The sequence below is a fragment of the Chroicocephalus ridibundus genome, chromosome 1, assembly GCF_963924245.1.
Source record: "Chroicocephalus ridibundus chromosome 1, bChrRid1.1, whole genome shotgun sequence".
NCBI lineage: Eukaryota > Metazoa > Chordata > Aves > Charadriiformes > Laridae > Chroicocephalus > Chroicocephalus ridibundus.
Genome location: NC_086284.1, coordinates 126180436 through 126202960, shown reverse-complemented (window position 1 = coordinate 126202960; position 22525 = coordinate 126180436). Strand labels below are relative to the sequence as shown.

Here is a 22525-nt window from a genome sequence, read left to right as displayed (position 1 = left end):
CAGTTGTTGCTTTCTCAGCAGAAATGCTTGTGACTCAGTTTGAACTAGTCCTCTGACTTTTTTCACCGCATAAAATGATATCAGCAGAAAACTCTGTGCTCTTCATCACCAAGAAAGCATTCTACAATATTTTAAGTAAGTCTTTCTTTACAGCAGGAAGCTATCAGTATCGCTTACACTGTATTTTTACGGCAGGTATTGGGACTTACACTGAACTGCAGCCTAATAAGTTTAAAATCTTCGGTAAACAGGGCTTTTAGAACAAACAAACCAGCCACCTCACTGCAGCCATCTCTTAGGAAGCTACTGAAAAAAATCTATTGATTTGCCCATGCTATGATAATTCTTGGGATTAGAGCTCCCAGCATCTACTGCCAATCTTCTGAGATATTCCTTTGAACTGACATGCTGTGGCATTTGCTCTTGGTATACCAGTGACAATGCAAATTTACAAAAACACATCTTGAAGACATTTGGTCAGGAGATTCAATGGACGTGCGCTGTGTATTTCACAGCATGTCCCGTAGGGTAATTTGACATGGTTGGTTCTCCCATCTGTCTCCAGCATCTTGTTATATTGCAACAACAAGGTGTCAGATCACCAAGGAAAAAGGCAAGATGGTCTCTGTAAAGGCAGTAAAGGTAAGAACATATATAGGATTCTGTGGGCTATGCCATGGAAGTGAAGGTAGATCCACAGGTAAAGATGAACAAGAAGAACACTTATCAAGCCAAAAGATTGTCACAGAAGCTAAAGGACACAGTTGGCTAAGAAGCAAAGTAGAGAAGAATGCTGAAAAAAAACATCTGCATCAGCCTAGGAGAAATAGAAAAGAAAAGGATAGAGTGATGGGGCAAGAAGACAAAATTTGGAATCTCTCAAGGAAAATTTTGGAAGCCTCATGCCTGAAGGTAAAAAAAGCCATTTCTGCAAAAAGTATTAGAAAGTGACATGGGGATATTATCCCTATTAGGCCTAAGTGATCTGCTCAGTGTTCTGCATTTCTGTATCCTACACGTGGATGCTGTTGCTTCTCTCAGCCTGAGCAATTCTCTGATTATTATCAGTGCCTCTCATGAAAGAACTTATGGAGCGATCAGTACAATCTAGTGTGAGCAAGAGGCGCAAGATCAGTCTTTAGGTCTCATAAGTTGTTACTGCTCAGCTCTGTGTGGAGACAAGTATCTCTTTGCTCAGAGATATTAGCAGTCCAATCTCATTTCCACTCAGTCAGTGGAAAAGCCTGTGAAAGGGTAGTATAGCAACAAACGTATGTAAAGCTGGAAATAGCCCACTGAGAGGAGCATCAGCAGGGAAGACTGCTGTTTTCCAGTCAGGGTTTGAGAACAACTGGCGGTGGGTATCACTTCATTTGGGAGCACGCTAGAGAAAATGAAATGGTCTCTGTTCTCAACAAAATGAAGTGCCTATCACAGCCAATTTTGTAATAATGCTGTTTAGAGCTGAAGAACCATTAGCTTACAGCCACAAGACTTTCTAGGGCAAGTATGAATAAATTTTGTTACTAACATTTTAGAGTTAGGAAAACAAAGGAAAATGGAAAGAAACGGTCGCCTGAAGGTTCCCAGCAAGTCACTGGCAGTGCCAAGCTTTAGGTCTCGTGACTTGTTGCTCAGCTCTGTGTGGAGACAAGTATTTCTTTGCACAGAGATGTTAGCAGCCCAATCTCATTCCCACTCAGCTGGTGGAAGAAGTCCAATTCATGTCAATTCATATTTAATTTCGTACTTGGCTTAGATCACAACTAGACACTAAGTTATTACTTTTATATATACATATAATCTTTTTTTTTGGTATCGTTCAATTCTGTACTAAAAAGCTGACTCAAACTTTATGTGTAATATAAAGTGGGGGTAAACAACTGCGCATATGTATCAGATTAGTATCCATGCAAAAAAGCCTCAGCTTTTTCTTTTTCCAAGAATTTAAGTAAATTCCTTATTTGTTGATACACTGATCAGTTTTTCACTACCAATGTTTACATAAAGAGAATACATATAGAGAAGCTGTTTCACTAAGTAATGATACGTATGCTACTGAGACATAGAATTTTGAAGGTGCAGTAATTTGGAATATTTATACCACACCTAGTTTCCCATGAATTTAGTTTAAATTAAAAGAAAATCCTTAAACCTTCTCTTTCCCAGTCCTTTCCAAAAAATGAAAGCCTCCCTTCGAAGAGGTAGTTGTGTCAGGTATTAGGGAGTTAAGCCGGGCGTCCTTGGCTTACAGTTGTTAATGTCTATCTCATCTGCTCTGTCCTATCATCTTCAATTTGTCAACAGTGTGTAGTAATATGGTTGATTCATTAGAAGTGAAAAAAAGATGGTGAAAGCAAGTAAATATGTCAGTCAAACCCCATAAGTATTAAGTCACCTCAATTTGTCTGGTAAAAACTGGCCTCTTATTCGGTGAACTGAGGCCAGCTTGATTCACCACCAAAATGTGAATCTGGAACTGACATTGAATTTGCAGATGTGCATAAGAGAAATCCCTTGAGTTTTGAAATAATCGACTTTAAGGAGAGGCAGGAAGAATGTAAACAGTGTTGTTAAGCAGACTGATGTTAATCAGTTACCGTCATTACTACCGAAATCAGTCTCAGTTTGACATCATGTTGATTTTCTAATTATTTTGTCTAAATAAAGATTATTTTTTAAAATTCACTTAGATTACACAAATCCAAGACATTTCTGAACATTCTTGCTTATAAACAACAAAAGGAAGTGATATCATACATGAGATTAATAGCTGAGGAGTGAAGTTTTTGTGTGTGCAAAACTTTTAATTTTAGAGCTTCCAGGGGAGAATGAGGTATAAACGCTGAAAGAAAGTCAGCCAGAAAGTTGGAGTGAAGAGTGCTGAAAATATCAAGCATATATTGAAAACACCAAGCGTGTAATTATATGCTGTGCTTGTAGAAAGGGCTCTCTAATTGTAAATTTGGGCTTTTGGAAGCAATCATAAAACAATGCTGTAGTGAAAGAAAAGGACAATGTCTCTGTCTCTTGCCTCTCTGTTTACGTAGGCTGGCATCCAAAGCTGTCTAAGAATACAGCCCTCTTAGCAGAGCTTTTCCAGGTGTTTTCTGTCTAGTGGAAGTTTACATACAGGCCGATTCAGAAGTGCAATGACTACAATTGAATTACCAATGTTCAAATTCATTTACGCTTCTGTTCTCTGGTATTCAGTTGAGCCACAGAGCATCTTTTTTGGGTCATTTAGATCCGCATCAGCCCTTCTAATGGGAGTGATGTACTTTACATGTCAACACAGACTAACTTATCTGGCTCATATTTTCTCTCTTGGAATGCAAGACTTAAAATAGATGCCATTTTAAGACTTGGCTTTCACTTAAAGACCCATCTGCTGATGCCTGATGGAAACATTTTTAAACACTCCATTTAGAGATAATTTTGGTCATATGTTATAGATTTCTTCTGTTCCTCTTTCTCCAGCTAAAGCAGCAGGAAAAAAAGGATTTTGTCTAATTAAGATTTCATCCTTATATCTTATTAGTGGCTTTAGGGTGCTGTAACTTCCAGAGCAATCAATGATGCTGTCACAAACAGAAAACTGCAACCTGGTTTTTAAAAGCAGTGAACGTTTATGTCTCACCTTCCTCGCTGTTTTTTTTAACACTAACTCTAGTATTATACCTGACACAAATGATGACGACATGCCTAAGTTCTGAAGAGTGTCTAATCCTCAATTTGAGACATTTAAAGGCAATCCTGTTCTCCGAAATGGGTGGTCAGCACCTGGTGAAGGCTGGCCTTGCTGCGCTGTCTCCAGTTGGGCACTTCCAAAGCCAAATGTCAAAAATTACTCTCTTTTGAAGGTGTATTTCAGGCATCTGATATGGGTGGAATTTGAAGCAGCTAAATACGTGCCCCCAAACTGTGAATGACTGATCGCAAGAAGAAAAATGGAAATCAGTTTTGTAAATTATCACTGATTGTTCAAATGAAAAATAAGTTACAATTTGAGATCTGAAACCAACCTAAATAAAAGATTATTAAGGAACTCTGTAAACATAATTCTGTGTTTAACAAATGCAATCGGTTTTATTATCACTGTTACCAAGATTGCGGCAAATGGTCATGAATTATGGAGATTAGCCAAGAGAAAAATACCGTCTCGAGTTAAAAAACTAGTGAAAGCTGTGATGGGGTATCTCTGATTTTGCCAGAACGATGCCTAAAAAATGTTACAAGGAAATAACCATTTGCTGCAAAAGAGAAAGAAGAGGGTCAAATCTCAAGTAAATAGGGTACAGTTAGAGTGTCTGGGCGTTTTGCTTTTCTAACAGTTCTTCTAAAGATGTTTTTTGCTTTTCTAACAATTCTTCTAAAATTCTTCCATTATTCACAGTGCTGCCTATCATGTTGGGAAGTGCATTATTTGAGCCCTGAGGTATGTTATAAAGAACTCTGGGTATTTAACCCATGGGGCAGGAAAAACTTGTGAAGCTTAAAAAAATAACACACAGAAACAAGAAAACAGGTATGCGTGCCTTTGCATTTATCAGTCGTCAGGTGGGCTCCTCTAAGCAACCTCAAACTAATGCTGAATTGGTATTACACCCTTTTAATCAAAGTGGTCCTTTTGTGGGTATCTCAAAGAGGGCTGGTCTTCAGCCCACACAATGACTGCTTGTTTGCTTCATGTTTACAAAATCCTTTAACAAGATACCTAGAGTTTAACCAAGGAGCTTTGGCCAACATTTTCCAAAAGTCATTGCCTAAAGCCTGGCATCTTTTCAGAGGCCCTGAGCATCAAAACTTTCTAGAGACTTGGAGAAATAATTGTTGTTGCTCAGCATTTTGTGGCTAAGTATGGATTTAAGCACCTTAGTTTAGGCACTCGGTATTTATGTGTTAGGGTTAGGGACTAGATGTTACAATGCTGAGCCACAGAGTTTCTGTCATATACAAACAAGTAAGGTGAATGTTTAGGATATATTAATGATGTATTATGATGATGAGAACGGTAATACTTTTTGTACACATTATATGTAGAGAAGGCTAGTTTGTTCTTGCAGGTATTTTTCATTCTGACCGTCTTCAGAGGAAATTGCAGGTGCTAATTCACCTGTCAGGAATGAGTTCATGCATAAGGACATGAGTCCTCCAGACATGAGTTCATTGGTGGTGGCAGAAATGAGTGACTGGCAGCGCCCCCGCCTTAGGCCTGCTGACTGGGAAGAGTCCCTGTTTTAGGACTACAGCTGTTGTGTGAACAAGGTTGATGCAGGGATCAGCATGAGAGTTATTTGATTTTTTTTCAGCTTACTCTCCCTTGACTAGCTAATGAAAAAAAAAAAAATAAAAATCCCCTGTCTGCAGTGATTCCATGGAAACACAATCATTAATACCTATATGTGTGTGGGATCAGCTCTTCACCAATCAAACTCTGCCAGAAGTAGGATGTACAGGGGTCAGTTTTTATAAGGTCAGGTCTGGATTAACTGTTTTATGGAACAGTATTAAGCAACAAACTTTGCTGCTGAGTCATTACGGAAGAAGTGATGCTAACTGGAAGGGAGGGCTTACCTTCAGATTTCATGTCTGAAGCCATAGGAGGTCAGGATTTTTCCATGTGAGAAATGTAAAGTAGAGTTCATGCAAGTGTGACCATCTTCCAGGCTTCTAACACATTCTTAACATAGCAGCGTAAGAATGGGAAAATGTTCATTACAAAAGGTTATTTCATTCATATTTCAAAGTTTGCCTCTCTTCTTGGACAGGATTTGGTTTCTTTTTTGTTATTTTCCTGCAAAATTGTCTTACTCGTATTACCTGAAAGGAACATCCTCTCAAAGTCACAAAATAGGAAAAAGCACCTTGGAACAGCCTTTCTTGAGACATAGGTTCTTACTTTGATTCAACTTTTGACTTCAAGCATCACTCGTCTCCCAATAAATTTGTTTGCCTTTCATGGTCTACTAGTCAAGTGTCTTCATCACTGGAAAAAGTTCTAGAAGACAGACATCTATGAAGTTTAGGTCCTCCCATGCTTAGGTAGCGATGGTTTTCAGGATTGCAGTTTCAGTCAAAAGTGTGCATGCTGCAGCTAAGCCTCATTTTATTCTCTGACAGGCAAACGCACAACTTTTTGTAAGATAACCTGAGACTTTTATTCATAATGCCCATGCAAATACATTTATCTACTCCTATCTTTCAAAAATAAAATCAAAGGTAATTATTCCTTATTTTTGCTGAGAAAGAAAATATCTTACATTTCCTACAGTGTTTGTGTATGGACAGATACCACAAACTAGTCAAAGCACTGGAAGTTCATTTCCTAGCTGACCTGACACTCATTTCTCTGTGTGCAAATGCCCTGACTCCTGCATGGAATCAGGCCTAACTTCACTCAGTTTTGCCTTAAGAGATATTTTTCAGCTATATTCCAGGAGTTTATAGAAGCTTGTTTAGCTATTAACTAGCTTTAAAAGTATTTAATGACTTAGAACTTGTACAACATTTGAAAAACACTAAAAAATTGTTCTTGATACTGAATACAATAACAAAAACAGCCCATGAAAAACACAGATGCAGGAAGAAACTTAGAGTACTGTGGTGATGGAAAACACTTGCTAACTCCTTCAGTGCAAAACTAAGCCTTTGTAATGAGGTACACCTGGTCTCACTTAACCCTTCCCACAGCTGATTTTCTATGGTAGGTTATCGCCATCTCCCTGTTGTTAAAGTGATTCAGAAGCCTGATGCAGTAGGATTGTTTGATACTTTGTGCTTGTGTTTCTATGTAAATATGTTTTGATCTAAAAGATTTGGTTTTTCTTTTGGTTTTTGTTTCTTTTCTGTTCCTAAATGCAAAAATCGTATAGTCTCTGGAGGACATCTAGCTCTTAATGAAAAATACCATATCTGAAAATTGGCAAGACTGTAACAAGAACTTTTTCCCCTCCATTATGCTTTTTTTGTGGCTTTTTCTTCGTTATTGGGAGAGCCAAACATCTATAGCCCTAGAGGGGCTGTTTTGAAGCTGGCTGCAGCTTGCTACGCCTCCTTCTTCCAAGTGGTAAGTGCTCTTGATTCCTGCTATATTTTTTTATATCTTTTTCTTTTTTCTCTGTCACTCTCAAGGAGACAGTTAAGAATGGAAATATGAGTTTCTGGACCAGATGGAATGCTAAGGCTTTTGAAGTGGATTTGTATTTGTTGTTCAAGAATAATTCTTCTGTGAGAAAAGTAATAACGAGTGCATATATATAAAAATAAATGCTTTTAAAGATTCACGCCGATAACATTTTCTGCCACACCACAGTTTGGAAAAAACCCACTGAGGAAAGATTTTCTTTTAATCCTTGGAGATATATACTGTATCTCTGTACTTATGAAATGAGCTTCTTTAGTTCTAGGGTCTTAGGTGTGTATGAATAAAAGGGAATGAAAAAACAAATTTACTTGCTTGAATTTAAAATTGTCTTCAAAGTTACCTGAAATTATTTTCAAAAATGTTGATAGTTAAACCCCCCTGCTTTTTCTGTATCTTTAGGCCCTTAAAAAGTCCAGGATTTTAATTTATTTTTTTGGAGGGGGGAGGCAGGGAGAGCATTTAACCATTTCTGAATTCATTTGCTAATGTTCCTGTTCTTTGTATCATGCATACAGTTCCCGCCCGCCCCCCATACATGTTAATAAAACGAAAGCAGAGATGTTACAAAGATATTGCTTAGCTCCCCATCTCCTGGAATCGGGGGATTACACTGAATTTTACAGCTTATTTAGTAAATGTGCTTATGAACCTCGTATTTCTGGAAGGCTCGAAATAACACTGAAAAATATGAACTAAATGTAACCCAAATGCAATAGTTTTTGAACTAAGCTAGAACAAGGTAAACCAATAGCTTTGAAAATGATCAGTGGCTTTATAATTTTTGATGGCATATCAACTTCACAAACACTACCAGCTCCACCTCAGCAGGTGTCTGCAGCACAGGGAGCTAAACCTATTGTGCTTATTTGCTATGTCTGTCTCTTCCCAGGGCTGGGAAGAAAGGTAGCTTGTGTTCCTGCTCTGAGGGCTCTCTTACTGACCTGTGGGCCAAGGAATCTACCTGGTGTTTCCCAAGTCTTTCTGGGCTATAGGGGTGGATTTACAAAACATGAAGAGCCACCTTGCATCAAAGATTCTTGAAATGCCTTGATTTGATGTCACTTGCCTCCATTCTTTTCTCATTTGAGTTTAAGAACAAAATATACTGTGATGAGGAATAAAACATTCATAAGGATGATGTCTCTATTTTGAAAGAGTTGGTTTAAAGTGCATAGTTCCCTGTATCTGTTTTTCATCCTCTTAATACTGCTGTATGGACTGAGATCATGTTCTTGAAAATAGCCTCAGGTGGGAAAGCACTTGTGGATATCATGAAAGGTGTCTGTACCTGACTCTGTTCATCTTAAGCAAAGCTTCTTTTTTAAGCAAGTCAGAGTGTTACCTGAAGGCAAAGTGGTAAACTGGGCCCTATGTGGATGGTTTTTGTATTTCAGTAAAAGCATAAGGGCTTAGCGCAAATGTTTGAAAATTACAAAGCTTGAAATATGCCTGCAGAGGATGTAGTTTGGATTCTAAGCCACAAAGGTAAGACAGAAGAAAATCTGACATCGTGTTAAAAGAAAAGGTATGTGTTGATGTTAGAGGCAATACTGCTTATGACTGTCTGAAGACCACTTCATCTTTTTCCTGCGGTCTGGCTAAATTCTCTGGTGATTATTTTATTTATTTCCAAATCTGTGGACTTGAACATTTTAAAGGATGTTTTACTATTTTATAAGGCATTCCGTTACTAGCTCATTTTGCTTAATCCCTAAGATGTATAAGTGGAACTGAATAAAAAACAAAACAAACAAAAAAAAAATCCAACATGGAATCTGGTGTTTCAATAGCAGCAAATATAGTACATAAACTTTTGGGTTTCTGTTACCTGTACAGCACTTTTCTGGCAAGTCTTTCTTTGGCAACAGAGCAATGATTCCTTCACCTGTTCTTTCAAATAAATTTACTACACTCGTCTGGCTGAACAATGGCATGATACTGGCATCTATTTTCCTGCTCTGATGGCTGCTCTGTTTTTCTGCCATCTGGTTAATTCCAAATACAAAGTGCTTTAAGTTGTCTTGCAGATTAGAATATGTTACTAAATGGAAGATTGTGCAGGAGGAAAATCAAGTAAGTGGTGGAAAGGACTCACTCCACTTTTAAAAAGGCAAAATATCAGGCTGTCGTCCTCCCACAAATTCTGTGTTTATCTTATCATCAGACTTGTACCCCTGCAACACATGTCCCTGATATGCTATAGTGAGGACAGGGACAATATTTAAAGGACTTTGTGTATGAAAAACTAGCTGAATCTCATTGCTGAAGATGAGTCAGCAGTGGAAGGACCAGGTGCCAGTATGTGCACTGCAGAAGGACAAATAATTAAGAGGATCTGCATAATTACCATTCCCCCTAACCAATTCAGTGGGGCATGTATGCCACTGAGGCAGGGCGCTGGATGCAGACAGCGCGTAGGAAGGGAAGCTAGACAGGAATGTGGGTACTTCAGCATAATAGTGACAGTGTCATGGATATGCTGGATGTGCCATGTTCAGTGGTATTCTTAACATGGCAACCTATTTTTTTCATTCAGCTACCCCGGTAAGTCTGTCTCTTTGAATAGATTGGTCTGGTTTTTCTTCCCCCTGGTATCTGACTTAGACTAGTTGACAGAATAGTCAAATACTAGGAAAAAACCCACCAAAAACCCCAAACCGAACCATCCCAGAACTGTTCTGAATTTTTTAACTGTCTTTAGGCTTCTCTGCTCAAGTTCTAAACAATGAATGTGTTCTTTGTAGCAGCCAGCTCCAGATGAATCCATCTGAAAGCAGTCTTTTAAACCTGTAATGGCAACTTCTAGCCCTTCAAATGAGAGGCCAAGCATTCCCTTACTGAGTGAAGAAGGTATCTTTGAATATCCTTATGTATGCCATAAGGACAGTTTATATTTTGAACGCCAAATATAAAAGACAACTAACAGTGAACATGCTGAAGACTGAACCCTATTTAAATAAAATTCTGATTACAAACTTTGATTACAAACACTTTGTTAACAGTAGGAGATAGTTTTTCCCCTTAATACATACAAAATGTCTATCACCTTTTTCTAGCTAGGATTTTTTATGATCAAGATTCATATTTTGTCATAGTGTTTACACAGAATGTAACAGATCTATAAAAAAAGTTTTGGAAATAAGCATTCAGATCACTTAAGCAGCTTTGAACACTTCTCCTTTCCCCACAGGATGCAAGTTGCTGTAGGTCATTGTAACCTTTTACTCAAGGAAAGATGAAGCCTGAGTCAAAACTAGGTTAACTAGTGGACTGAAGCTGGTGAATTCTTCTGTTATGCTCAAAACCAATGTAACATCAGAGTTGCTAAAACTTAGTTTGTTAGCCAATGGTGTTAGCAAAAGGTAGTTTCAAAATGGAATCTGAACTCCTATCTGTCTGTTTTTTTTAAATTAGACTATTCCTAGAGCCTTCTCCCTCAAGACCAGCTTATCCCTAATTCCCTTTCCCACCCTTCCTTTGCTCAGTTGAGACTGTAACCATAAAAATGTCTGCTTTGTTAATGGAAGTTACCTTTAGATCATACCCCAACAGCTGTAGCCTGAATTAGCCAACAAGAGAATCCTGGCATGATTTCACATAAGGAGTTAGAGGAATGAAAGATGTGTAGTTAATTTAAAAAAAAAGAAATAATTTTTTTTTTTTGGTCATGCAGATCACCCTGGAGTGGGATGCTTGCTAAAACTGAATTATGTATTTACCATTTCTATTCAGTATCATTAGTCTAAACTGAGTTCTCGAGGGACAGCCTCATAAAGCAGGTATTCCCTAAAGAACAATCCATTATTCTGGAACGTGTAACTGTCCTGGGACACTTTAAAAAACAAACAAAAACCAACCAACAACCAACCAACCAAAAACCCCAAAACTCACACAAAAAAAATCTAACAAACAAACTGATGTTTGGTAGATGTGGTATCAGAGAAGAATATAAGAGCAAGTTCCTAAGCTGTATTGTCTCACTGTATTTCCACTGAGGTTCTCTTCCTATCTTAATCAATAATGAGGATGCAGGATCGGACCCCAAATGGTTCTTTTACTGTATCACCCAACTGGATTGTCCAAGTTGCTATGCAAGCAGCAAAACCAATGAATTTTGATTTCTTCTGGATTTGCATTCTTTACTTTTCTGAGGCCAAACTGAATGACTAACAGATGAATCCTGTCTGCCTTTCCCTCTGTGAGGATGCCAAATAGTGTCTCTACCCACTGCTCGCCCACTGACTTTCAGGAACTTGTGCAAGGATATAATTTTCTTTTAGACTCCAGACTTCTTTCAAGATGAGTTTCAAATTGCCCAGCAAGCTCAAAAGTTATTCAGGGGAGGAACAGAAGGATAGACAAGGAAACATCATACTGAGATAAACATTCCTTTCCATAAAAAAAAAACAATAAAAAGAAAGGTAAGCTCTGCATGTGGTACTTCTCAAGAATAACGTTGTCTACAACAGCATTAGGGGCTTCTTGGATACAAAGTACTGCAGTCTGTGTAGAAGGCTGAAAACACTAGGAACAGTATCTGGCACCAGTGAACACACAGGCTCAGCCAAGGTAGTATACGAACTATCAGGCTCCCTTAGCATTTTTGGTGGGATGGTGAGGAATTACAGATCTTGCTGTTGGAAATGTGTGTATACTGTTTTGAATCACACCTACATGTAGAGGCATTCCAGATCTTCAGAGGTGCCAAAACTTTTGCTATCTAGCCTGGGTGATACATCTTTTCACTTTTCTCTCTAAAGCAAGCTCTTGGTTTAGCTTGCATATACTATACAGTGATTTAGCACTTTTTAAAAAACTGTTTTTTTTTTTTTAACATATTGATGTAATTACAAAAGCATATGTGTATCACTTATTCCTTTAAACCTTTCCACTGAACTGAAATACTTAGCATTTCTACAGCCAACCATATGATCACTTTAACACTGCATATACACGAGGGTTACTGCAATAAATCAGACGACTTGTTGGATATCTTTCCCTTTGCTTGTGCTTCAAAATAATTCCCAGTGACTTTGAAAATGTGACAGTATACGCTTGCAAATGCAATGGATGCAGCAAACCACTGTTCTATTAAAACATTTTTAAAAAGGTTGCTTCAGGTAAGGATTATTTTGGTCTTGTTTCTGATTCAGCCTCTACAAGGTAGTAAACCCCTGCTTTGAGGTAGAGTACATGAGTAATGGCAGTGTTTCTTGTGACAAATGGTAAGTCCTAACTCAAAATCTTCCAACTGTGGGAATGTGTGTAGGGGAACAAGAGATGTTCAGAGCCAAACACTGCCAGTAAGTTACTTGTAGGACCTAGCCTACTCCTCTGCTTTACAGAAGCACTGGACTGTGACTTTCTACACCATTCTTACCCTGGCCAAAGAGCAGGAATGAAGTGAAAAGTCAGTATCGCAAGGGAAAGACTTTGAATCCATCAAGGGCTTTAATTTTGACAAATGAATTGCATTTCGTGGCTTATTGCAACCTTTTCTCCTTTTTCCTTTGGTGTTTATCTATGAATGTGTAGCGATTACATCTGGGCAAATAAAACCACAGTAAGATGTATAATGATACCAGCAGAATTGTTGGTGCTTATCCTCTCCACTTCTGCTACTGTAAGTACATACGCATGAGCACGCTGTAGGGACTTAGACCCTTTCAATTCCAGTTTTATACCAGGGGAAGCTGGTATAATGCTACCTATCTTGTAAGGCTAAAGCACTGGTATATGTTCATTATGTTTGCATGGAACTCTGAAATAAAGTAAGTGTTAATGGCTATTGATCAGCTACAGCCTGAAATGGCAAATGCCGGTCTTCCTGGAGTCTCAACCTCTATAGCCGTGCTCAGCTGAATACAGAACAGCAACACATATTATTTGTTACATTTTTTTTTCCTTGTGTAGCTGCAGAAACATCCTGAACATGGACCAGAAATGATTGTGAGTAGGACTACAAACAAGTCTGCTAGCTCAGTTACTGTTTATTTCATGATATCCTACTATTATTGCATTTTTAGCCATTTATCTTTTTTTTCCAAGATGTGACTCACTGAAGTATGTTTCCTAGCTGCAATGCAATCTTTGTGGTACAAAAGAGAAACAGAACGTGTCTGGGTTCTACTTCAAACTCCATCTCATAAACATCGTGCAGAGATCCCATGTAAACACTCTAATTGAGTTAGCACTGAAACTCACCATAGATTTATCCTTTAACAAATTTAAGATCTTACAGATGCCAATAAACCAGTCTGTTTCATGAGCAGAGCAAAATGAAGTCTGTGTAGAAACAAATAAATGCTAACACTTTCGAAGGTTCCTATCTGTAGAAAACTGTGAATGGTGTCTCAACAAATGTGAAAACCATTGTCTAATCTGTACCTATCACATCATGAAGAAGATGTTTGTGTTCTCAGGGAGCACTTGTCATAGTGGGAGCTGCACTGTCCTATTTTTGGCTACATTTATAATAGGAAATTACCCAAGTATCTGGTAACAGTGTTTTGTTTCAAATGCAAAAAGACTTGTCCTCACTTTGAAGGGTGGGTTGTAACACGGACAGGTTTGTGAGTCACACTGGCATCTGATGGAGGATCTAGTTTAGAGTATAAAGCCCTTCAGCTCAGAGGTTGCTTTCTTATTACACACTTAAAGAGCCATAAAGAAATATTGATCCACGATTAAAGAGTCAAGTATTATTGGTTGTGAAATATTTCCTAGAATTTCATGCAGCAGATTATTTCCTTCATGCAATATAGTACATGTGCATATGCACAAAAAGTACATATGCTCCTTTTGTGGCCTCTTATATTTACTTCCTGCCCTGTCTTGTATTTGGTGGTGGAGGTAGAACAACAGAAAGACAAGCTTGTTCCCTTTTTGAAGGCTGCTTTTTTTTTGGGGGGGGGGGGAGGGGGGGTGTCAAGGAAGTGACTCAAAGCAAAAATGTGTTGGCAAGTCCAGTGACCTGTGAAATCAGTCAAAAATCAGATAAATCAGCTAAGGAATCAACTGCAGGAAATAAATTATAAAATAATAAAGCCTTCTCATTGCTGCTTTAGCTGTGTTTCTGCATTGGAATCTTTCCATTAGATGCTCATAAGAAAAGCAATAAAACAAATGTGGACTATCATATATAAATTTACGCATAATTTAAGAGAAACACTTCATTTGAAATGTTCAGCAGACCTTACCACAGAGGTGGGAACATGCTTTAAGAAACCATATATCTGATTTCCAAAATACATGGCAACTATAAAACTTTGACGTGCAATCACAGGATAAATCCAAGGTAGTTTAAAAAGGAAGCAAAGAAAGAAAGGTGACAACTTAGTTGTGTGAGAACAGCTTTGGAGTTCTGGTCTGTATGTTAGTTATTTATGCTTTTTAGAGAATTCACATCTCACACTGCCTTCTCTTCTTTAAAAACATTTTATCTGATAAATATGTCCTGATGAACATTCATGTGGAGTGTTCATATCAAAAAAACACAGAGGGAGTCAGAACATGGTGCAATCAAACACACTAGTGTCTGGGGAAATTACTTCTGCAGAGACTGATTATGTTAAACTAAATACTATCACTCATGTCAAAATCATTGGAAAATATTACTGCAGACTATGTAAGCTTTGGTAAATTAATGAAAGCAGATACAAAATTGAGGTCTTCCTTCTCTGTCAAAAAAGCTACAGCATTTCTTTCCCTCTTTCTTTTGGAGAAAATCTGTCTTGACAGCATGAATGGGAGGTGGAGCAGAAGTGGAAACTACTCGCTAGTTGCCCTGCATATTTATTTTAGCAACTATTAGGTGGCTGGCAGAGCTTAAGTGTCAGATCTGACAGAGAAGGGAGACCAGGTGTTATTAGCAAGTAATACTACGTTTGCTTTGTGTGGGAGTTAAAAATTCATTGGAATTTTTTGTTAGAGGACTTGGCGATGACCTCCACAATCAAAACTTGCCCTCTACTCCTCACAGTTAGGTGCCGTCATCAATTGTTTTACACCCAAAGAGTGATGGTGGTTTGTGTGGCTGTATACAGAGCTGGGAGAGCTGTGGTCTTGGTAGCAATACTGAAATACCCGAGGAAGCTGTCTGGGCTGAGCTGCTGCTGCCATGGACAGCACAAACAACAGTGAGGTTTTCATCAGCTTTCACAGCCTCTCCTGCTTGCCACAAACTGCACTTCTAGTGAATTGTTTTCCATGCTGTAGAGCAGCTAAAGGTGCCGGGATGAGGCAGCAGCTAAGAAATAAATGGCATGGAATATCAACTGAAGCTTAAAAGGAAATGGTTTATGTCAAGCTGGCTTCTGTTGGCAGACACATATTAACAACTGCTGAGCCACAGAGGTTTTCAATTGCCCTGTTCGATGTAAAATCCCCAAGGCTTATTAAGGAAGGTGATTTGTACACGCGTGAATCCAGAATCATGAAGTTTCTGAAGTTGCTTACAACTGAATTAGAGGGCACTTGCCTTGCAACTGGTCTGGCTGGTGAACAGAAATTCTTTTGCTGGCTGGAAAGGGAATGAACCAGCTCATTATCTGTCTCTGCAGTGAGTCTTTCCAGAAACAATATAATTGCATTATAAAGAAGTTATTTTAGATGTGAAAAAAGTATTATAAACAAACTACAGTTTGTTGTATTTACTTGATTTCATCCTCTTTGCTGAACTGCTTCAAGGCGATGCCATCAGTGAGCTTAGAAGTTGTTGCAAAGAATATGTTAAGATGCCTGATGCACTTACTCATTGGAATTTGGACTTAGGAAACTTTTTTTCCTCTGCTTTTATCAAAGTAGCAGCTCAAGCTGTGGAGTTATATGTCCCAACTAGAGGAGTAAGTGCCATCCTTCTCCATTCTAAAGGATGATGAGAGGAAATCAGGAAATGTATCTCAAGAAAATGTTCCTCCTCTGTTCTAAGAGGTGATGCGTTGGCTCATTAAATTAGATGGCTTCATCTACTTTGCATGTGCTAGGATGCAAATCAGCTAGCTTTAAGCAGTGTTATAATGCTTGCCCATATCTCTGTTTTACACTTGCCAAATTCTGATCATGGTGTGTGTGGTGTCTGGGGGTTTTTTGCCTTTTTTCTTTTTTTTTTTTTTTTCCTGATGTTGAATTCCTAAATTAGCAGATAGATGAGTTATTTGATTGCTGTGAGCAGAAGAGACTAGAACTAGGAAAAAAAAAGAAGCTTTTGCTTTTTGTGGATGGGAGTGGAAGTGGTATAAGTGCCTAAAAATTCTCTTCTTTCAATTTTATGCACCTCATATGAGCTCAGACAAATATCTGACTGTTTTGGTGCTTATAGAGGAGAAAAAGCCCTCAAATCTGATTTCTTCCCCCTCTGACTTTTCAGGGGAATTGTGCTTCTCTTAGGATGTTTTATGATTCACTGTGCATTTGACTGAATAGTATATTACAGAAGGTTACCTGCATGCATTGCTCTAAGGAAGAGGGTATTCTTTTTTTATTTTTCCTAGTTGCTGTGACTGACGATTCAATAGAAAGTATTTTTTCTTTTAAGCTTATGACAAAGCGTTGCTGATAGAGAATAGTGAGTAGATCTTAAAGACGCTGTGGTATTACTGTGCTGCCTTCATCCTGAAGCTACCTCAGGCTCTAACAGGAGGCTTGCACAAACTGCAATCCTATCCATAAACATAACCTCCAACGGAAGTGTACGGTTGTTCTTTCCTTGACTGCCTCTCAGGGCGTAGATTAAAACTTAGTTTCAGATACCTTATCATTTGCTGTCAGAAACATTCTGTGGCATGGATGAAGCCTGCCTTACTCAAATGGGACAAGCCTTCCAGTGCCTTTGCAGACACTGCCTTTCTGCAATTTAGAAGGAAAGAATTCATGGAAAGCCTAAATTTACTGCCAAGTGAAGCAGCATAGATGTGCCCGATGAGCCTTCACTGCCCCCTCCCAGGGAATGCATAGCTGAAAGCAGGAAGCATTGTGGGCTGGTGTGACCAATGATTACTGTGTTGCTAGTTCGTGAATGCTCCCATGTTTGGCACTGCCAATATTCTGAATGATTTTTCCTTTTCTGAAAAGCAACAAGTATATATTTTTCTACTCATGTCACAATTAAGAAAGCCCCTATTTTAAGGCTCACATATTTTTAAAACGAAAAATTATCTGTCAGCTGATGATCATCCAATTTACTGTAGTTCGGGATAAACATCTTGTATTTCACAGGACTTTTCTTCTACTTCTCTCCTTCTTAAAATTCTTTAATTAAAGTATATAAAGATCTAATCTTTAGCATGGATTTTTCACTCCAGGTTTGCCTGTCTTTCCTCTCATTATTAGCTTTCACTCCTCAAATTAATGCTGCTGAAGTAAGCAGCACCCAAGACAATTACAGTAAAATGAAAAGGAAGACACTGATTTAGCTCTCTGGATTTTAATTGAAATAAGGTACTGATGCACGTCTTCTTGCTCTACTTTTTTTTCTAAAGGAGAAGCAAAAGCTTCATTAAAATTACATTGCCTTGTATAAGTTACGAGTTATATCTTCCTTTTCTCTTTGGATGCTTTAAACACTTTCAAGAACAATTACATGAGAAGAGAAAGCCCCTCTGCTGTCAAAGGGATTCTGTCAGAGACAGTACTAGAAGGAATTGGGGCTGAGGCACTTTGGAGGAAACAACACTCCAACTTTGCCCTTCAATTTGTAATCAGTATAAATGTGTCAAAACAAAGGCCACATCCAAGAATATTTCTATCCCTTCAAAGAGACAGACAGAATTACAATCAAACTCTTTCATCATTTTTGTTTTATATTTGGCCAGTCTTTTGAATTAGGTAATGGAAACTTAATTCTTCCCTGCTGCAAACTGTTTTGCAAGACCAACGACTAAGAAGTCCACCTGCTCAAATCTGAAGAACAAAAAGATATTTAACATTTGTTGTTCTTCTAAGAAAATGTTCCTAAGTGCTCTGGCTAAGCCCCTTCCAGGCAAAGCTAAACTTCTAGATCAAAAATTATATTTATCATGATCTATAGTACAATGTTTTCATCAAGGTAGCAGACTTGGACTGCTTATATAGAAGGCTATATAACTCAATCTGGCAAGGTTAACACTTCCACTTAGCAAACACACTTAAATTCCTGTCTTGACTGACTCTTTAGATGTCTAAAAACATTCAGGCCATATTTGGCCTGTGGTTCCTTATGAACCACAGCTTTTGTGGGAACTGCAGAGGGATCTCTTCACTAACGCGCATAAGGATTTCATGATGCTGAGTTTGCATGCAGCCTGCTGAATGGTAATAAATCTTTTCCCCCAACTGTTCTGTCAAGAACAGAACTGCTTGGAATGAGCTGGTGTGGGCTACTGCTTCTATAGCACGACTGTAATTGTTGCATGTAAATCTTGTACCTATATGTGATACTGTTCTGAGTACATTCATACAACACAGAAAGAGTTTTGTATTCAGTCACCACTGGGTCAAGAACATCTCCATATTTTTCTGCTCTTCAGGCATCTTTCTTATATCCACTTACTTAAAGGCACAAATCACTAGTGACATGGTACGTGGTGAACTTACTGTTCATTGCGCGGGCGCTCTTCCAGCAGTCCTTCTAACCTGATCTGAGGCAGCCAAGCTTTGGTTTCAACAGATACTCTCCCCGAAGTTCATACTGAAGAATTATCATATTAAAAATGTTCAAAGGTGGCCAAGCACATTTCAGATGCATTCTTCCCATGTGGCACATAAACAGCAGTAAACAAAAGAAGGCTAACTAGAATGTTGTCCATACTGTAGAATATCCTACTCTGGGAATATCCTACTCTGTTCCTGTAGACAGTGTCCCCTCTGGGTTCCTGAAGGGCCCTGGAACCAAGGAGGAGGAAGAATTCTTAAGTGGAAGAGGAAATAAGAAGAGACAGGAAATGCCTGGCTGAACAGGGGGAGGAAAAACCTCCCCGACAGAGTGTGCCAGGATGTGTCCAAAGGAACTGTTGGAATCTCCCTTCTCAAGGGACTTCAAAAACTAAGCACTAGAAAATGTACTAGAGGGAACAATACTGTGTCAGCAGGAAAATGGGCTGGATGATCTAATTATTTTCCATCTTTAACGTGTCTAAATCTATGAATAATCCAGATCTCTCTAGCTGCTTTTTTTTTTTACTGATTTCCAAAATATTGTAAATTGGGAATGATTTCCTTTAAAAGAAATAGTATTACTAGTTGTTACTATTAATCCATCAGTCTTAAGGCTTAACAAATTCTGACCTTTCCTGTAACATATTATACTTTCCAGAACTGTGATATGCTAGGTGTAAAGCTAAGCACAGGCAAATATGAACAGTTACAGCTGGTATCTACAGAGTTTTGGGGGCAGTTTCTGGTGGTCTGGTATTAGTAATTCTCTGCAAGCAAACCTGTAAAGTTTGTATAATAATCTTTGAAACGCCTTGATGTTGTAAATTCCTTAATTCTCTTGCTACCACAGATTTTTCCTGATATAATGACAGCAAGTGTCCCAATATCCCTACAGATGTGAGTTAGTTTGAGCAGAATTTGTTGAAGACAAGGATACACCACGTATATGTCTTTACCAGACTTGGTAGTATTCATTCATTTAATAAGGGAACAGAAGCACAGAGGATATTTTTGCTGAATTGTAAATTTTATGGGTTTTGTGTTGTGCCGTTCACCTACAAGTTTTAATATAATTTACTTGTGCAAAGAGCCTTCATCTTTCCTAGCTCTTATTCCTATAGCTCAAATACAGCAAATTTTATATTGTTTCTATACGACTTCTGGTTTTACTTGCAGTGTTTTATTGTGCCTTTCCCCAAAAAGAAACTTTTATATATGAGCATGTGTACATGCATATGTGTACACTTGCATAAATGAAAGATTCAGTTTGACAAATCAAAGATGAAAATATCAGCAGCTACCTAATTCTGTCCCCAGTGTGAAAGGTATTACATCAAAGATTCATGTTAACTACAGTCACTCCACTGACTGAGGTATCTGTAGCTGCTTTGAATCGGCATCACCGGACATATAAAGTAGATCAGGTAAGCAATGTGAATGTCTCTTACAGTTAAGTAGCGAAATTGTAAGTTCTTTAAGGCAGAATTTGTGTAGTTATATCCTTGAGTTCAATGAGTATTGATAAGCAGTCCTCAGCATGTCATTACTTCACAAACCGTAACCAGTTTATCATCCGAACTCCTATGTCAAGGAGTGTATCATCAGCGAATTTTCACAAACAGGAATTGATGCACACACATAAAACTTGTACTCAGACTTATGCAAGCAGTGGGTGGCCTGACTTCAGTTCAGTGGGTGTATTGAGGGGAAGCTACGTACCTAAATAATGTGGGTACAAATCCTGCATCCAAGTCCTGCATCGAAATGTAGACCTTCCTGGGCCACAGGATAACTTGAGCCCAGAAATGTCTTGTTTTATAAATTACTCAGTAAGTAAGATAGCTCAGTCTAAAAGCGAGATACCAACATTAACTTTCATTTAGAAGAAACAGTATTAAGAAACTACATCCATCTAAGTATCTACCTGTAAGGAAGGGTTCTCTTTCAGATCTGAGATATTACAATGACTTGTTTATGATAGACTTTTCAAGGCTGAAATTAATGCTGAGAGCCAGTTATTTTTTGCTAAACTCATTAAATTGCTAATCCCTTTGTGGATCTATTATGGAGAACCTGAGTTAGTCACCACAATGAGAAATAAACCTTTGGAAATGTCCATGCTAGAATTCACGATGCTATTAAGTAATTTGAGAAAATAAGCATTCATTTAGCTCCTACCACAGCGCAACTAGTACAATGCACTCAAAACAAGAGCATTCCGCAATAACACAGTATGTTCTTAATCAAGACAAATTTTCTGTGAGCCAGGGGTCAACCAAAAAAAGGAATAGGAAGTTTGCAGCAAGCTCTGTGATCTTGTGTAAACCTGTCCAGAAGTATCTGTGTTCAGCAGTTTTGTATGTTGTAGCAACACGTAAAAGAAAAACGATTCAAAATTTTAGTTTAGCCTGTAAGCTTCTGTCCCATATGCCATTACTTTTCATGATTCAATTATTTTGTATATTTTATATATTTTAAAATAATGTTGTTTTAAATAGACGTAGCTGGGGAAAATATTGTCTCTAGGACAAGGATGGCTAAACTAATGCATAGTTGACAAAAATGTGAAATAAGTACTAATTCATCTTTTAGACTCGGTATTAGTAAAGTTACACCTGAAAGAGCTGAATAGAGGAAATAAAATCATGGAGTCAGTTTCAACTCTGTTTAACATTTGTCTAAATCACTGAACTTTTTCTAAGAAACCTGGCTCTATTTTGTGCTTGGATATTGGAATAGTTCTTTGGATTGGGGAGGGTTCTTCTTTTAAATTGGAAATATTTTCACTGCTTTCAAAATTCCCACTACTTTTGTGCAGCAAAAGTTTAACTGTCCTGAAGCACTTCAATAGGAAAAACATACCTCCGTTTGGCCTCTTATGTGTACAAATTCTAAAAATCTATGCCTAGCCACCATAAAAATAAAATGTTATTGGATGAAGGGTGTTGTTTGTTTGTTAATAAAGTTGACTATTAATTTGAGTAACACATCTCTAAATTTGGGCATCTGATGGAGGACGTAGTGTTTCTTTTTTTTTTTTTTTTTTAACAAAAAAAAAAATTATCTTTGAGGCTAGCCTCACTCTACAAAGTGGAAGTCTTCAGGCTGTTTCAAGCTAGGTGCTTGAATCTCCAAGCATTTTGACAGTCTTATGTATTTTCTCCCTGCCCATGCAAAACCACAGATTTCCTATTGAGGATGTGACTTCAAGTTTACTGAACTGAAAGACTTTATTTGATTATGGATTCAAGCCTTTTAAAAATGTATTTACCCTAAAGAATGTGTAGAACCTTCCTTAAAATGTGCCTACGATTACCAAAACAAGGGGCTTGTTATGTATGCATATGAAATATTTGATAGAAATGAACCATTTCTCCAGCTCTGAAAAAGACTGCACAAAGAAACTTTGCCAGATGACACCAGGTCGTTAAGTGCTTTGTGAGAAAAGTCTTGGCCTATTCTAGTTACTGATGAAACTTGCTTTCCACTTCAGTGAGGCCAAAATTTCATAGTTGGATGATGCCCTAGAGATTATCAAGAACACTAAGAAAAATTTCCCATCACCTCTGATTAATTGCCCAGAGTAACAAGTGTTCCCCAGGGCAGCTTTGTGTCTCAGCTATAGATAAGCACTGCTAAGTGTTATTTTAATGAAGTGCAAACTCTGCAACAAGTAGGATAAATTCGCCATTGCAGCCATCTCACTTTCTAGTCACTGCTATACAATAAAGCAGTTTAACAAAGTCA

The 22525-nt window shown here is 38.1% G+C and overlaps 1 protein-coding gene across 3 annotated transcripts in view; it reads right to left on the bottom strand.

Moving 5' to 3' along the window:
• The window catches only part of COL8A1 (collagen type VIII alpha 1 chain), a 94998-nt gene that overhangs the window by 51198 nt on the left and 21275 nt on the right, over window positions 1-22525 (bottom strand). The window contains exon 1 of one of the 3 annotated variants that reach the window (XM_063350404.1): window positions 18719-18792. The exons of the other annotated variants lie outside the window; for them this stretch is intronic. The gene's annotated coding sequence lies outside the window, so the exon portion shown is untranslated. Of the gene's footprint in view, window positions 1-18718; window positions 18793-22525 lie in introns of those variants that run through there. 3 annotated transcript variants of the gene reach the window in all.